This window comes from Saccopteryx bilineata, chromosome 1, assembly GCF_036850765.1.
Source record: "Saccopteryx bilineata isolate mSacBil1 chromosome 1, mSacBil1_pri_phased_curated, whole genome shotgun sequence".
Classification (NCBI taxonomy): Eukaryota; Metazoa; Chordata; class Mammalia; order Chiroptera; family Emballonuridae; genus Saccopteryx; species Saccopteryx bilineata.
The window spans coordinates 393,693,970-393,712,344 of record NC_089490.1 but is presented as its reverse complement, the minus strand read 5'-3'; the positions used below and the strand labels follow the sequence as shown (position 1 = coordinate 393,712,344).

Below are 18,375 nucleotides of genomic sequence, written 5' to 3'. Positions count from 1 at the left end.
AAGACAAACAGGGACCCATACCCCACCTTACTTTTGGCTGCAGCCTTGCCCTTCTCAGAGATGTGAACCCAGCAAGTAGACATTCATCTTCCAACTATAACCACCCCAATAATAATATCTACCCTTGATAGAGGATTATACTGAATAAGTTACAAACTTTATCTCTAACTTCTAATGCCCTAGGGTACCACACAAAATAGGTATACCTGTTTTTGCAGGTGGGAAAAAATAACTAGAGGAGGTAGGTGACCTCCCAAAGCCAGAGCTACAAGGCAGAGACAAAATTTATAGGCAGGTGTAAATACCTTTTAGTTGGTTTTGCAGTTGGAGAATTCAAATGTGTGTTCTAGTTACACTGATGTTCAAATCTTGCATCTGCCTAGTTGGAGATGACACAGGGATGGTGTAATCACAGGTCAACGGGTCAGAAAAGAACCTTAAAGACAAACCTACAGTGAGCATTTTATTTATTGATAGTTGCTGCTTTACATTTTTCTTTTTTTGTTTTTTAGCAAGAGTGATAGAGAGGGACAGACAGGCACAAAGGGATAGAGATGAGAAGCATCAACTCATTGTGGAGGCACCTGAGTTGTTCATTAATTGCCTTCTTATGACCGAAGGGCTCCAGCTGAGCCACTGACCCCTTGATCAAGCTAATGATGTTGGGCTTCAAGCCAGTGACCATGTGGTAATGTGTATGATCTCATGCTCAAGCTGGTGACCCTGTGTTCAAGCTGGTGAGCCTGTGCTCCACCTGCACACTTTGGAGTTTGAAACCTATGTCCTCAGTGTCTCAGGTCGATGCTGTAATCCACTGCATCACCATCTGCTCAGGCTGCTGTAGCTTTTGTTTGTTTAAAGAGGTATTTTCCCCCCTCTCTCTTTTTTCTGATGCCTCCCCAGAAGAGTATGAACAATGTAAGTAAAAGAGTCAAATCTTCTGGAGTGATAATCACCACCAGAGTGGAATCCATGGAAGGACAGCAGCAGCCCGTCTTCAGTATCTCATCATCTATCACAGTGCCTTTCCCATGGCAAGTTCTCAATAAAGATCCATTTATATTTTCAAAGAATAAATGGAATATGCATATAGCACACTACATGCTGTTTTACATGCTTTTCATAACTACCACAGATAATTCTTACAACTCTGTGAGATAGGTTAGTCCCATTTTATTGGTAGAGAACTTGAACACCCAGAGAGATTAAGCTATTTACTGAAGATCACATAGCCCCAGAGAGTACACTTTTGATGACTCTTTATTATGAATATTTTCAGATTACAAAAAATGAGACAGAATAGAGCCTCCATATATCTGTCCTATAGGGTGAATAATTGCTCTTTTTTTTGGCACATCTTTTTATTTTACTAGATAATTTTACAGTTAGAAACATCATGACTTTTCAACCCTAATTATAACTTTCCATCTCTTAAAATTTAGGACTTTTTCTTACAAAATCACAATACTAATTTTTATCAGACCAAGATCTAATTGAGTTACATAAATTGTCTTTAATTATGACACATTTTAAGTTTCTTTTATTCTAGAAAAAAACCTTGATTTGTTGAAGAGAATAGAAAAGTTTCCTGGTTTGCTTATTCATGTTGCTTCTTAATTTATGCTCTAGCCCCTGGAGTTCTTGTCAAGTGGAATTCATCTAAAGACTGCTTTAAAGAAGAGGTGGTACTTATATAGGATGGATTATTACTCTGTTATAAAAAATGAAATCTTCTCATTTGTTACAACATGGATGAACCTAGAGGGTATTACGCTAAGTGCAACAAATCAGACAGCAGAAGACAAATACATATGATTTCATTTATATGTGGAATTTAAAGAACAAAAAAACAAATGAACGAAACAGAAAGAGACTCATAGATAGAAAGAACAGACTGATGCTTGCCAGATTGCACAGTGGGGGGGGGTTGGGGGTTAAGGAATAAAGGTGACGGGATTAAAAAGTGTAATTGGTCTTTACAGACTAGTCATGGGGATGTAAAGTACCGCATAGAAAATCTAGTCACTAATGTTGTGAACTATGTATAGTGCCTGGTGAGTCTTAGGCTTATCTGGGGATCACTTTGTAAGGTATAAGATTGTCTAACCACTATGATGTATCCCTGAAAAGAATATGAAATAATATTAAATGAAACTGTAACTGAAAAAAACATTAAAAAGCATGAATAACTAGCTTCTAATTTAGCTGTTTCTTAACTATGCTAATAAATACGGTATTAAAATTTTGAGACAAAAAGAAACCTATGGAGACTATGCCCAGTCTCTTCGCATTGCACTCCGCAGCAGGAGCCCTGGCTCCTCACTCACTGCTGCTCAGCTGCTCAGGAAACTCACTTCAGCCTCTCCCAGCCTTAGGCAGCCATGTGTTCTTTCCTTCCTTTTTTTCTTTATTGTTTGCTTTGAACATTTATTACTTTCATTTTAAATATCATTTATTTATTTGTAAGTTTACATAATTTTAAACTAATGGTTATACTTTACAACTAGTTCTCAAAATTTATGGAAATTTGGCCACTGGCTTTCACAAGTCTTTGGGCTCCTCCTCCTACAAATCACTGTTTCCACCACTCATCACTGTTTCTAACCACAAGGGAAAGGTTTGGAAACATGAGATTTTGAAACCAGAACAAAGTTAAAAAATGAAATGTAAATAACAGAAAATGGATTGATTGCCCTTTTGGAAGGCAATTTGACAATACATATTGAAATACAAGACTGAACAAATTCTTTGACCAAGCCATTTCCGATTATTCATTCATGAAGATAATTTACTGAAAACCTATTATGTGCCAGGGACTTCTTTTTTTATTTATATTTTAATTGAATTTATTGGTTCATAAAATTACATAGGTTTTATGTGTACATTTCACTCGAGGATCTCTCAGCCTTAGTTTTCTATTTGTAAATGGAGGCGATGATTCTAAATGAGATAATGAAAATGAACGTGCTAGGGGAAGGTTGATTTTTGTAAGACCACTTGAGTTCAAATCTCAGGTTACCATTTACTAGCTGCTTGGCCTTGGGCATATTAATGAATACTCTGCCTCATTCCTCAGTCCTCCTGGATGGGAGCAGTTGTGAAATCAGCCTTCACTGTTTGATGATTGCAGACTATATTGAATGTGAAGTTGTTAGAACAGTGCCTGGCACACAACAGGTTGCCCAGTAATTATTACTTCTGTTAGAATTATCATTATCAATATACTTACCACTGAGAGGCTTTTTAATCAGCAGAGACCCTGGAGAAACAAAAACGAGGTACTTGTAATTGAGGAGCTGGGCTATGTTGTATAAGGTCCTCGAAAGCAGGAAGTTATTGCCCAACAATGAAGAGAATTTGGGGATTCACTGCTGCTGACTCATCTTACAGACTTTGAGAGAGAACCCAGTTGCTATCAGGGGAGATTAGATTATACACATGGACCGAAAAAGAATGTAAAGTGGGCAGAAACCAAAGTGGGTCTGGCGTCCACTGGAACGACCTTGAGCAACCACAGCGGAGAGGGGCAAAAGGTTGGAAATTATGCCGTGTCCTTCCCCACCGTGGTTTCCAGCATCCAGACTGACCCACATTACATCAAATGTGAAGTGTCCTTAGCCATCCTACCCCCAGCCCTGCTTTACAGCTGGAGAAGTCAAGGATCTGCTGACCTAGTTCCCTGGTGCTATGTCCTCCTGTAAAGAGAAAAAGAGGTACAGCCAGTTTGGTCCATGTCTACCCCACCCAAGGGCTTCCTCTGGGGATTCATCTCCCTCCTCACCTCTCTTACCTCTCTCTCATCTCTCTCTTTCCCCTCCATCCCCACTTCCTTCTCCCCTGGCTCTTCCACTGTCTTCTCCCTTCTCTCTTCCCCTGGCATCCTTTCCTCTCTCTCTCCTCCTCCCTCAGCTCTTTCTCTCCCCCTCCTCCTCCCTTCTCACTCAGCTCTCTGGCTCTGGGATCTCCTCTTAGAGCTGAGCCAGGCGGTAGAGGGCAGGGATCTGATCACTGCTGACCCTAGGCTTCCATTAAGCCCAGCATCGCGCTCTCCCAGCACACAGGAATGCCAAGAAGCAGCCACTGCAATAAAACCTGTGCTCTCTAGGCCCACAGGTGGGCAGGAGCACCCACCAGCCCTGCAGAGCACCCCAGCCTTCCATGCTCACCCATTCGGGGTGCACCTCACCTCACCACCAGCACCAGGAACTCCAGAGCCCAACCTAGGTCAGTTCTTGTTGGACTTGCGCAGATAGCTGGCCCTGAAGTGTGACCACGTTCACTTCGGTCAGCCGGACCGCTGGCAAGTGGGGCTGAGTGAGATCGGAAATGATTTCCTGTCTCTGAGGAAAGTTTCGTTTTCACAGAAACAGGGCTCTTCCTGCTGAAGCCTGTCCACCTCCGCCCCTCTGCCTCCACCCCGCCCCTCCCTAATTCTTCCCCATCACCCACTGTCAGCTCCTTTAGCTCTTGGCTTTTCTGGACTCCTAGGGAAGCTGGAGCCAGTGAAGTATTCTGTGCTGTGTTGGTTTCAGAAAGTCCCACCAGCCTGAAACTACCTTTTTAATTTCTTTATTTTTATTCCCCAGGGAAGCTTGAGAAACAGACTCAGGGGAGCCTATTGCTGTTTTCTTGACCATTTCTTTCTTTTACACAAGAACAAGTGATGAGAGACACATTGTATGCATGAAAGTGCCAATAAGGCAGATTTTCATCAAGCATAAAAGGGGTTTTAATCTTTAAAAAGCCTTTTTTTTTTTTTTGGTGCTGCTGTGGACTGGGCGGCAGGGTGACAGCGGTGTGGTGAACATCCTGTTCCAAACCTGATGGCCGCTGTGCAGAATGGCCCAGAACCGACAGAGGCTGCTCTGGATCCCGCGGGGGTTGGTTCATACCCTGTGCATCACTGACCTCCAGGGAACCGAATGGTCTCAGGAAAGTCACAAGCTCCTGCGGAGGGCTCTAGTGAGACTCGGGGATGCCAATTTCCCCTCCCCACTTCCCCGCAGGCAGAAGAGCCTCCATGACCCTGGGGCTGAGGCACATCGGTCTCCACAGCAGGAGGAAGAGGCCAGCAGAGGCGCTCCTGCTGCCCTGGTCCTGATGGACACTCCAGAGTCAGGCAGCTTCCAACAGAGGATGGCAAACCTGCTTTGCAAGCGGCTTGAGAACCACTGTTTAAGAACCTGAGCAGAAAAGCATGTCTTCAGTATTGGCTGCTGTGTGTGAACAGTTGGTCTAAGACGGAAAGATTATATTTGATCAATGATGATGGTGACAATGTTGTTTTGCATGTAACTCACTGACAAATAGGCGTTTACTTGAAAGTTGGTGTAGTGGAATAATTGGGAAAGCTTTTCCTAACTGAATCGAATGCAAACTATACACTAAGAACAGTCAATGCTTCGACTGCCGGTGCTAGGTGGGTTTGCAGAGAGCAAATATTAAGAGCATAATTGTAATAGTACTATAAAAAAAGTTTAAAAATTGGTAGTTTTATCAAATACCTGTTATTCCCTAAATCTTCCTCCAGTGGTACAGAACGTAGAGGATGAATTATTGTAGGAGGGGAAGTGCCGAATGTCTTCTCTTCACAGGCACTGTAGACGCTAACAAGTCAGGAGGAGCAGTGTGTCGCAGAGAATGATGATGTGGAGATTGTCTGTCATCTCTGGGGACAGAGAAGGTGCCCTGGAATGGAAGCTACCTGAAGGAGCGCTGCATACGCCATTGGCACGAAGCCCATTACAGGGCACAGCATGGGCATAGCGAGGTGCCTGGATACCCTTGAAGGTGCTAAGGAGCCCTGAGCCAAATGTGGCCAACACTCCAATCTCTACACGCTCATTCTAAGGTGTAGTTGGCAGGAGATGGGGCAGAACAGAAATGACATGCAAATGTCTCAAGTTAGAGGAATCTGAGTTTCCTGCAGAATCATCATTGCGGATTACACTGACTCATTTAGCTCTTGGCTTTCTTGACTCTGAACATGAAAGGGCAGGAATGGAGACCAGGCAAGTCACTGCTTCCCGCTGCCAGAGAAGCGAGAACTGGAAGACAGGAATGAATGTCTGGGATTTTCCATTGGCTTTTGCAAGAGGTGCTGATGTCACACACAGGTGACATACAAGGGAAGCAATTAAGTTTACCAGGGAATTTGCGGGTTTAGAGGAACAATCCAACTTTCCCCCTTAACTCTAAAAGTGTATTATTTTGTTATTATCTTGTTAGGTGGAGAACAAGAATCACTTCACCAGTTATGACTATGGGGTGAAGGTACCTGCCTAGGCTTTAGGATGACAAATACCAAATATTTTGTATGTGTATAAGGAAGCTAGGTATTTTAAGTGAGGCTTGTTTCAAATTAAGAAAGCCAAAGGGGGAAAAAAAACGATATTTAATTGCTCTCTAATGTGTATAATATACGTTGGCTCAGTGGTAGAGCGTCGGCCTGGCATGCGGGATTCCCAGGTTCGATTCCCAGCCAGGGCACACAGGAGAAGCACCCATCTGCTTCTCCACCCTTCCCCCTCTCCTTCCTCTCTGTCTATCTCTTCCCCTCCCGCAGCCAAGACTCCATTGGAGCAAAGTTTGCCGGGGCACTGAGGATGGCTCTGTGGCCTCTGCCTCAGGTGCTAGAATGGCTCTGATTATGGCAGAGCGAAGCCCCAAGATGGGCAGAACATTGCCCCCTGGTGGGTATGCTGGGTGGATCCCGGCCGGGCGCATGTGGGAGTCTATCTGACTGCCTCCCCGTTTCCAACTTCGGAAAGATAAAAAAAACAAAAAAGTTTTCTAATTAAGATAGTATATTCATTACAATAAGGGGTTGATATCCAAAATATATAATATAAAGTACTCACAAAGCTCAGCAACAAAGAAGCAAACAATCCAATTAAAAAATAAGGAGAGGGCCTGAAAAGACACTTTTCCCAAGAGGACATATAAACAGCCAACAAATATATGAAAGATGCTCATCTTCACTAGCTATTCGAGAAATGCAAATCAAAACTACAATGAGATACCACCTCACGCCTGTTAGATTGGCTATTATCAACAAGACATAATAACAAGTGTTGGAGAGGCTGTGGAGAAAATGGAGCCCTCATTCATGCCGGTGGGAATGTAAAGCAGTACATCCATTATGTAGAAGACAGTACGGTGGTTCCTCAAAAATAAAGAAGAAAAGTTCCATATGACCCAGCAATCCCTCTACATATTTATTATACATATTTATTATACTATACATTTTTAAATAAAATATGTATTTCCGATGGCTTTAGGTGACCCCTGTGTTTTGGTCATTCTACCCCCGCCGGGATCGTGAACCACAGGTTGAGAACCACTGCTTTACTGGGTATCTACCCCCAAAACTGGAAAATACTGTTATATAAGGACACATGCAGCCCCATGTTCATCACAGCATTATCCACAGTGGCCAAGACATGGAAACAACCAAAGTGTCTCTCGACAGAGGATTGGATAAAGAAGTGGTACATATAAACAATGACATACTACTAAGCCATAAGAAACGATGACAGAGTGACACTTACAACATGGATGGTCCTTGAAAACATTATACTGAGGGAAATAAGCAAATCATAAAAAGCTAAAATAGGTATGATTTCACACATAGGTGGGATATAAAACTGAGACTCAGGGACATAGATAAAATTGAAGTGGTTACTAGGAGGAAAGGGATGTGGGAGAGGGGGAACGAGGGTGGTGGTGGGAAGGGCATAATGAGGGACAAATATAAAGTGATAGGAAATGATTTGACTTTGAGTGATGGGTATACAACATATTCAACAGTTCAAGTGCTACAGAAATATTTACTTGAAACCTATATACACTTTTGATCAAGGTCATGGTATTAAAGATAATTTTGTAAATAAAATTTAAAGATAAAAACTTAATGCATTCATTATACTTTAATGGAGCAGCCCAGATACTCTAAATTATTAGAGTGTTTTTATGAAAACCGCATCCCTTTTTCTAATGTTTCATGGGTTCCATCTGAGGATGTTGAAGTAATGAGTCTTGTTTGTTATTTTTCTCTTGAATGATGGTCTCCTCTTTCTCTTCGCTTAACAATTTATACAAAGTATCATCTTTCTGTTTAAGATCAAAAAGAATTAAATCCATTGAATAGCCAAATTCAATAATGGCATATTTCTTACGCCCGCGAATATACAAGTGTCCGAAGGAGTGCATAGCAACCACTCTGCCAAACGCATCAAATACTGGGGAACCAGAGGCCCCACTGGCAAAACAGGTGTCATAAGTAAGTGTGTCAGTGCTCCAAGCCTCTTGTGAGAAACTTCTTGGGGTAAACAGAGAGACGGTTTCGTAAGTGGCAGCATTCTGTTCAAACACAACATGTTGCTGATGTTCTGCGTACCTCTCCAAACGTTCCTTTAAAGAAATTACAACACACTCATCTATTTCCTTGACCTGGCCATCTGGGTGACCAACTAAACAAAGTACACCACTAGGTGGCAGAGAGGAAACATGTCTAAATAAGCCTGGAGGAAATCCATTTCCATTATCTCTTAGTTTTAAAATGGCATAATCGAGAGCTCCATCAGACACTTCACACCATGGCTTGATGGAAAACCATTCCTCAGCAGGAGGGCGAAACGTTTTATAAGTGAATGTTACCTTTGCATATTTGCTTATTATATCCGGCCACAAACGTGGATTTGTGCCTTCTCCCACTATCATGAGTACAACATGTCGACAGGTGAAAATATAACCGTGATTGAAGACAAAGCAAGTAGCATTGCCTGTGTTTCCATTACTGTTCCAAGAGATGAACCCAACCGAATTACTGAGTACAAAGTTCATAGGTTGCAACTGAAGTAGAATTTTTAGGCGCTTTTGCAAAGCACTCTTTGTATATCTTGAATTGTTTAAATGGTGGCAGTTGGGTTCTCTTCTGTTCTTCTCGAAAATAGTTTCTCATCCAAAGTACATCTTCACTAAAATGCGGATATTTCTGCATTATTATTTTGTCCAATATTTTGTAATTCTTTAACAAGTGTTTGGTTGCGTCTGTTTGAATATCCCGATGAAGAGCATTCTCTATCAGCAGTTAGGGCCTTGGCCGATTCCGTGAGTATCATTTCCTGTGTTTTCTGCTGAGATCGTAATGATTTTTAATTTCGCATTTTGTGCGGTATTTTATACTTTCAATATCATGCCCTAGCCTCCGAGGTGGGAGAACATTCTCTAGATTTCGTTCCACATCTTCAGCCCCTCCGTCTCTGGTTCTTGGTCTTGGATCTGAGATGGATCTGAGATGGCATCAGGTCCTGGGGACCCATTTCACCAGTGACATTTCCACTGTCCTGTTCAGTTTTCTCGTGGGTACATTTTCTGACAGATGGACTTTCATAAATGTCCAATTCTAAGACTTTTCCAGACACTTCCTCCACCGGGGACTGTTTCCCATGAATGTTCTTATAATTTTCAATGAGTTTCCACTCAAGTTCGTCAGGTCAGGCCGAAATCGGCCGTCGTCGCACAGGGCTTCTTTGACAGTCTCGCCCTTCATGGTGTAGATACACAGTGTCCGGCCCTTTTCATGAAGTTCCCTGATCTTAACAATCCTCTTTATCGTCTTCCCAACAGCCACGACGTGAAAAAGAATGATTTCTTTGTTGGGATTTTCACATTGGCGCAATATCTGACCTTCTTTCGTGTTCTTCTTTGTTTGGTCAAGTGATATTTTAAGGTGAGACCCTATTGGTAGGCACTTGATAGGCATTTCTAAATTTATATAGCCTTCTACTGTTTTCTCTTCCAAGACAAGAATGTACTTATTATAAGGATTCTTCATTCTTTCTCTGAAAATGTCATTAGCTCTCAGAGCTGAGTAGATATTCTCATTAGGTTTACAGTGTGCTGTAAACACTCTACTGCCTGATTTTCTGGAGCTTTCATTAAGTAAACTTGAAAAAATGTTCTCCATTGGTGCTGGCATTTGGGTTCTGACTTTTATGAGATGCTTCACCGCCACTGAATTCTTGTTTAATTTTAATGTCTCTGTTACTCTCGCTTATGTGAGATGGAGCATTCTCACATGGAACAGGTATGCTGGAACATGTCTGCTTCAAGACAGTATCCTTAATAAAGGAAAGATGAAATTTTCAATAAGAACCACCCTTAATAATAATGTGTCATGTTTTTATAATTGAAAAACTAGTGGATATTATGAATAAAAATTAGATAATATGACAGATAATGAATAATGGAGAAAAATGCTCATTATTTTTCATCACCAGAGATAACCTTCTACTCTTTTTTTTTGGTTCTACGATTTTATATACAGATGTAAATCTTATGTTGCTTAAATTATACTACACCGTCTAAGACTGTGTTTTTCACTAAGCCATCAGCAGTGCTTTCACATGTCATTAGACAACCTTGGGAAATGCAGCTTGATGAGCTATATGATATTTCTGTGGACAATAATTTTAATTCATTTTTCTACAGTTGAATATTTAGATTTAAAAAAAATGTTTTACTACTCAGATGTGACAAACATTTCTACATGTATACACTTCTGTCTGCCCATCTGATTATTCCCCTAGCCCAGATTCCCAGCAGAGGAAATACTGAGACTAAGATTACAAATGCCATTCACAGCAATTCTACTGCCAAGCTGCTTCCCAGAAAAATCACGTAGATTCACGCCCCTATCCAATGAGATCAACTCTATGCTTGACTCTCTAAAGCATTTCAGAATTATTATTTTAAATGTTTGCCAATTGAGAGATAAAATGTCATCTAATTCAACTGTGTTTAAAATCTGCATTTGCTCACTTACTAGTAAAACTGGACATTTTTTTTTTGGACATTTGAAACATCACATTTCAAAAATTCTCATTAAACATCTGTTCAATTTCCATTCTATACATGGTTTCAACAGCACTAAGGATGTGTAATTAAATGCTTGCTAAATCACAGGATTGGCTAGATATAAAACAAATATACGTATTCCAATACAAACAAATACACATAGTCATACACAATATTAGTGTCCTCTTGGCACTGAGATCACTTGTGTCTATCTCGATTTAGCATGGCCATTTTGCCTATCTTTGAGTGAAAGAGTGTGCCTGTCAGTAACTGGGCTCTGATTGCCTGGGTTCAAAATCCTTGTTCTGAAGTCCATTCCTTTTGTGACTTTCAGAAAACTAAGTTTTGGTTTCTTCATTTGTAAAAGAAAGATGATGATAATATCAACTGCAGAGTGTTGTATTAAATGTTAAATGAGATAATCTATAGTAAGTGAAAGCATAACTCCAGGTATATAATAATTTCTCAGTAAATATCAGATCGGTTGTTTTTTACATCTGCCTAGATTTCCAATGATAGCAAGTGTCTACACTGTTGATTAGTCCCTTTGTCTAACAAGACATTTTTTGCATGGTTAATTTATACACTATCATTTCATGTTTCACAAGCACTTATGTGGATGATATCACCAAATGTATTTGGAACAACAAAGGAAGGGGTTATAATAGCCATTCTTTATAAACTATCCCCTGCCAGGACTCTAATGTAGCACTATGGCTAGAGTGAGTTCCAGCGAAGAGGTGTCAAGTGCAGACATACCTTTGAAACTTCAGGTCTGGTACTTTGGTCATTTTCAGTAGCCCTGAGTGACTGGTTCTCTCCACGTTCCACAGAATTCATGATGAGTTCCAAGAGAATGTAAGTCACTTCCACTACTGGCCCAGGTGGAGAAACAGGGGTTGGGTTTATCCTCCCACTTCAAATGAGTAAAACAAGACAAAACAAGATATACGAAATGACAGCTTTCAAACACTGGACATCAGGCAGCTCAGAACCATGTTCTCTGATCCCTGAGAGAGGGAAGTCAACAGGATAAGCCCTAAGGCCATCTAGCTCATAGCCTGGGAGAGTTTCTGGGCCACATGTCAAGGAGGGGAAACACAACAGAGCCTGGCACTTTCCTTGAGCTGGGAAGACAAGCTGAGAGTGGTGGGAGTCCAAGGTGGTTCGAATTTGGGGGGCAGAGCACTGGAGAGAGGAGAGCGGCACCCACACAGGGAGGTGGAGAGTCGGAGGCCTGCGGTGGGCACTCCTAGACACTTCAGCTAAGTCCCTTTCAGTGACTGACAGTAATGAAACCACCGGAAACCAGGGGAAGAACTAGCCCCCGATCCCCAAAAGGTAAGATAGAACAATTCTGAGGTTCATACAGAGCTGACAATAGTTTCTGGGCCTGAAAGTCAAACAAGAACACTTCACAATTTACGAGCTATCAGGTAGAGCGATCGGGAAGGTGCTGTCTCCACAGCAGGTCAAAACCAGCCGTCCACCAGAGGCTGCCCTGGTGCCACCCAACAAACTTGGAAAGTAAGACTTGCAGGGATACAACTGTTTCCAAGGTCAGTAACTGCACAGGAACGAAGTTGAAGCATGCTGAAAGGAATATAAGTATCTCCAGCACTTCTCCCTCCCATAAGAAATTAACCAAGCTTGTTATCCAATCAAAAGTGATTTGGCATAAAAAAGTGGCAGGAAAATATGGTCCATGGTGAGTGTCATCAATGAACAGAAACAGAACCAGCAGTGACACCTATGACAGACGTAGTAGACAAGAACATTAAAGCAGATATTACCTTGGATTGAAGGCCAAATGGACGGACAGGGACCAAGTTTATCCTACTGTCTGAAAAGAAAATAAGAGAAAAAGGGAAACATTTATGAAACCGTGGTTGGCACGGAACTGGACCACATGCATTTGGAGGAGTCACGCATGACATGCTCCCTATGGCTACTGCGGGTGACTTCCGGGAGACAGTCCAGGTCAAGGTGTAAGAGGGGGCAGCAAGGTGGAGTGGGCTGGAATTTTGATAGGGGAACCCAAACGTTAGAAATCTGGCTCCAGTGATAGTAGGTTTTTAGTTTTAATAAATAGGGGATTATATTATATAAGGGACTAAATTGCAATAATTTCTTATAAGGGCTCAGTCACAGAATTTCCTGCTATGAGTTAAGGCAGTGTAGATAACTAGAAGCTTAGTTTGCAAACCTTCATCTTAACTTTGTTGCCTAAGAAATACAGAGAGTTCTCCTGCAGAAAGTTCCCAGAGGCACCAGATCCTGGCTACTCTGGAGCAACACCAGGGACAGCAGATGGACCTGTGCCAGTGTCAGAAGAACATTCTGGGGGGGGGGCATCCTTGCAACCAGACTGCACCTCCTGCACATTGTTACCTGACTAACAGCACAATCATTTTATTTTTCCCCTTACACCATTATTAACAGCCCCTGAACCCTATAAAAATCACCAGCAGCAGAGAGTGGTAAGGCAGTTCTTTTAGACAGGATTCCGTGCCTTCTCAAGTTGCTGCAATTTAAATTAAAGATGCTCTTATACCTACTCAGCCCGTCTCTCATGAAATAGTAAAAAATAATAAATAAATAAAAATGACAGACAACACAACACAAAACTCTGCTTGTTCTGGTAACAATACCTGTTCTGAGGAGACAGAGCTGAGAGACCAAGGCGGCAGGAGTTCACAGGACACAGAGAGAACGCTGGGGTACTTGCGGTGGCTCCCCTCAGGTGTTCCGCTGAGAAGGGACAGGGCAGCAATGGTGAACACTAACTAAGGGCAGGAAAGAACCCCCTCTACCCCAAACAGCAACAATAACAACAAAACAATTAGAAGGTGTCTTCCTGAAAACTTCTCTCCACACCCTACCTGGGCATCTCAGTTTCCTCATTTGCAAATTAAGGACCTTGACTCTGATTAAACTTGACATGTGTTTGTGAATTACCTCCTGTGGATGTTGAACAAGCATGGTAGAGTACAGGGTCCCACCCTCCAAGATCACTATTCAGAACCTCTGGAGTGCAGTCATGGAATTTGCACTATTAACATACACCCCCACCCCAGCCCCCAGCTGCTCAGGGCGCGCGAGTGGAACAGCTGCCTAGACTTTCTCCAGGCGCCTTTCTAGTAGGGACCTTTGAAAGTAGGGAACGCGAAGAGGGTGCTGGCAATTAGAAGTTGCTTCTCCCCCTTTCCCATTCCCAAACCTGCATGCTAATCACTCCCTAAGAATTCCAGGTCCGATCAAATGCAGAAGAGCCACTTACCGAAGCGCAGAGTCTGACCCAACCGAGCCGGTCACCGACGAACCGGGAGTGGCAGGAGCTGCAGAAATGGCGCTCAGCGGGCTATCCCGGGGACGTTCCTGCCAAGTCCACGAGCGGAAAGTCCCGCTCTCCAAAAGTGGCACCGCTTCTCGCCAATAGACGGCGAGGTTGCGGCCGTGGGAGGAAAGGACTGGTGGGCTGGCGACGGGAAGGCGGGGTCCGGGAACACACCCGCCCAGTCCTAGCGGGTTCGAAGGTCCCGCCGCGTCCCACTCGTGCAGGCGCTCCTGCACTCGGTCCAGGGCCACTTTCAGCCTTCCCGGCCTAGCGTGGATCCCAACCTCTTCCCCGACTGCCCGAGTCCCTGTCGCAGTGTGACTAGCAGGGGCGGTTGTGGGAGGAGCCGCAGGGCCGCGCTTTCCTGGGGCTGTGATCGCGGCGGCGCGCTGGGTTGCGGGGCAAACAACGCGTCACCGCGGCCTCGGGTGCCGAGCACGCGGTCGTCTCCACCCTTCAGCCGCTGCGACGTGCGTGGGACCAGCACCCCAGGCCAGACACTGCGGCCGCTGCGGATAACCGGCCACACCTGGCAGGTCCGGATCCCGCCGGCGTTGACCAGTGCCATGCGATTTGTCAGCTTCCAGGGGACCAAATGGCCCCCAAGAGGGCAGCAAGCGCCCGCTCCTGCGGTGGGGTCTAGTGAGACTGGGTGACTCCCATTTCACCTCCTCCCTGCAGGCGGATGGATGAGCTTATTTGTTCAAGGGGCTGGTGCACACCGGACTCTGCCAAGTCCAAGGAAGAGGCCAGCACCCGCACTCCTGGTGTCCAGGACGCAGGCCACTAGATGTGGAACTTGACAGTCCTGATGGGGGACTTCGAAGTCAGGCATCTCCCAACCCATGATCTGAGAAAACATCTGTTTAAGATCCCGAATAGGAGCGGATGCCTTCAGTACTGGGTGCTGTGTGAGAACAGCTGGTCAGAGGGGGACATGATACCTGGTAGGTGATGTTGGTGACAAGCCTTTTTGTAACTCACTGAAAAATACATGTTCACTTAAAAATAGATGGTAATGGTGGGCTAATGGGAGAGCTTTCCCGGATTTGACTTTGAGTAAACTATACTCTGAGAATAGTCAGTGCTTCAGTTGCAGGTGCTGGATGGGGTTGGAGAGAGCAAACTTTAAGAGCACACGTGTAAATGTATTATGAAGAAAGTGAGAAGTGTCACCAAACCATGTTTTTTCTTGTCATCCTAAATTGGTACAGGTAACTAGTACCAACATGTGTACTGAGGTGAAGAACAAACTATTGTAGCAGGGCACTTGTTGATTCTCTTTTCTTGGTAGAATCTGGAGAAGTTACAAAGTTATGAAAGAAGAAATGAAAGAAACAGAGGGCTCCTTAATACTCTTGGGCTTTTGATTTGAGCAGCAAAAATATGAAGTGTCGCCTGACCAGGCGGTGGCGCAGTGGATAGAGCGTCCGACTGGGATGCAGAGGACCCAGGTTCGAGACCCTGTGGTCGCCAGCTTGAGCGCCGGCTCATCTGGTTTAAGCAAAAAAAGCCCACCAGCTTGAACCTAAGGTCGCTGGCTCCAGCAAAGGGTTACTCAGTCTGCTGAAGGCCCGCGGTCAAGGCACATATGAGAAAGCAATCAATGAACAACTAAGGTGTCGCAAAGTTCAATGAAAAACTAATGATTGATGTTTCTCATCTCTCCGTTCCTGTCTGTCTGTCTCTGTCTATCCCTCTCTCTGACTCTCTCTCTGTCTCTGTAAAATAAATAAATAAATAAATAAATAAAAATATAAAGTGTCTGTTAACTGATATCGGGAAATCTGAGGGAAGGGCTGCTGAGTGTGCTACGGCTGATGTATGTGTGTGCACGCACACACACACGCACGCATGCGTATCAGTGATTCTGCCTGTGATGTGTTGACTTCCAGGGCTTCCTGAAGCAGTCACTGTCTGAAAGCTCTGGCTTGTCCCCCGACTCCCATGGCCTGGCTGTAGTATTTGCTGCATTCCCACCTCTCCCAACCACGTGAGTGTTCTTTACCAGTTTAGGGAGTTGACAACAGTAGAGCTGCCCTCCACCTGTCACTTGGACAAAATGTATTCTTGTCGCATTTATAATAAAATGCAGATACTTACTGCATACAGCCAACAAGGTGCCTAGTTCCAAGGGAATGTGCAACTGTAGCCTTTTCAGGGTAAACACCGGGTCCTCGGAGGTGTTGAACAATTTCAAGTGCGCCACATAAACATCGGGTGAAGGTTTGGTTTCCTTGGTGGCTCCACAGAGTCCTTGAACCCTTCCTACCCTGTCACTAACACTAAGTCGTGGTGGGTTTGCATCAGAGCTCTCAGAACGCAGCCACGACGACTCCCCTCCTCGGTACCTGTAGTCCCGACCCAGGCAGCTCTAGACAGTGGTTTTCTCTGTGAGGGTCAGCTTTATACTTAATACAGAAATGGAAGATGCCACCTCAAATGGTATCTCGCTAATTATCCCAAGAGACTGACTGGTAATGAGACGGAGTGGAAGCATCCGCCATTAGCCAGGCTCAGGGAGCCAGGAAACCCTGGGATGAGCAGAAAGGTCGAGTTGGCTGGGATGCCATCGCAAATGGACCAAAGTGGTCCAGTAGGAGCTAAAGATATACATGTTACTTTTCAAATGGGAATCTGAGAGGCAAAGCCGTTGTTTTCCTTAAGTTCTGCAGAACTGTTTTTCCTTTTCCTTTTCACTTCACTTCAAATGTACTTCTCAGTATGTCTGGCCAAGATCGTTATCACCATGAGTCCAGACTTCCCTCTCACTTTTTGGTCTGTGTTCTCTCCTCCGATGATCAGTGTCTGTCTCTTCATGACCCTCCCTGGGCTTCCATCCCTAAGGGCTGCTGAGGCATCCCTCTCCTTCATTCCTTATGTTCCAGCTGAAGTGGATTACCATCTCTTGTTCTGCATGTGGAAGGAAAATTATTGACACACACACACACATGCTAAAGTTTGAAATTATGGTCAGTTCTCACAGTGCGTTCACTGTGACTTAAAAAGCTGAACCCTGTTTGAGAGAGGATTAAGATGGGGTCTCTAAACTTCCAGCAACCTTAGCTTAGGGGCAGTCCTTGCCGGGGTCTAGCCCCGGGGGGGATCCAGGGGTTCCACAGGAGGAGACGGTGTCGGCGAAATCGAGTGAGAGAGCCAGATTCTTTTCTTTCTCTTTATTCTCTGGTTAGCATTTACTGCCAGGCATCTCTGCCAAATGCTAGTATAGCTCCCTTTTTATACACACACACTGAGTTACAATTACATGGTGTTAATCATTGCTTCTGTTTCACTATGTTTACATGTTTCCAGATAACAGTTAATTTATATCTATAAATTACAAACCAGGTAGCAAATCATTCAAAGTACAAAATAACTTGAATAGCGATAACAACATTGGTAAAAACTTTTAAAGTATTAGTACTAATAGTTAACTAACTTTACTGCTGTTGTGAGTTAAGGGGCAGAGAGAGATTAGCAGACGAAATCATTAAGGACTAACAATGGACCACCGCTTGCTTAGGTAAATGGCTTTGAGTTTATGCAGTGTCCTACTTTTTCTCACAAGATTCTAAAAGGCTTGCCTATAAAGAAATTGACATAACATTAAGAGTAGCTTTCTTTATCCAGTCTTCTATTGAAGGGCTTTTTGGTTGTTTCCATGTCTTGGCCACTGTGAACAGTGCTGCAATGAACATGGGGCTACATGTGTCTTCACGTATCAATGTTTCTGAGGTTTTGGGGTATATACCCAGTAGAGGGATTGCTGGGTCATAAGGTAGTTCTATTTTCAGTTTTTTGAGGAACCACCATACTTTCCTCCATAATGGTTGTACTACTTTACAGTCCCACCAACAGTGAATGAGGGTTCCTTTTTCTCCACAGCCTCTCCAACATTTGCTATTACCCGTCTTGTTGATAATAGCTAATCTAACAGGGGTGAGGTGGTATCTCATTGTAGTTTTGATTTGCATTTCTCTAATAACTAATGAATCTGAGCATCTTTTCATATATCTGTTGGCCATTTGTATCTCTTCCTGGGAGAAGTGTCAGGGGTGGGGGGAGGGAGGACATGGGAGGGAGGGAGGGAGAGAGTTAGGGGGAGGGGGAGGGGCACAGAGAACTAGATAGAGGGTGGCGGAGGACAATCTGACTTTGGGTGAGGGGTATGCAACATA

The 18,375-nt window shown here is 43.7% G+C and overlaps 2 protein-coding genes and 1 pseudogene across 3 annotated transcripts in view; all 3 read right to left on the bottom strand.

Annotated features, from left to right (window-relative positions):
* The window catches only part of LOC136318753 (serine protease FAM111B-like), a 69,063-nt gene extending 54,818 nt beyond the window's left edge, over nt 1–14,245 (bottom strand). The window contains exons 1-5 of one of the 2 annotated variants that reach the window (XR_010728117.1): nt 14,141–14,245; nt 13,512–13,669; nt 12,654–12,703; nt 11,620–11,776; nt 9,968–10,124 (exon numbers count right to left, since the gene is read on the bottom strand). The gene's annotated coding sequence lies outside the window, so the exon portion shown is untranslated. Of the gene's footprint in view, nt 1–9,967; nt 10,125–11,619; nt 11,777–12,653; nt 12,704–13,511; nt 13,670–14,140 lie in introns of those variants that run through there. The other variant, XM_066251590.1, reaches the window with a different exon arrangement.
* Nucleotides 1–18,375, bottom strand: part of LOC136318754 (serine protease FAM111A-like) — a 50,484-nt gene that overhangs the window by 7,008 nt on the left and 25,101 nt on the right. Inside the window, exons 1-3 of the mRNA XM_066251592.1 lie at nt 4,187–4,317; nt 3,230–3,259; nt 306–436 (exon numbers count right to left, since the gene is read on the bottom strand). The gene's annotated coding sequence lies outside the window, so the exon portion shown is untranslated. Of the gene's footprint in view, nt 1–305; nt 437–3,229; nt 3,260–4,186 lie in introns of the transcript that reaches the window.
* On the bottom strand, nt 7,935–9,970 carry LOC136327289 (serine protease FAM111B-like; annotated as a pseudogene).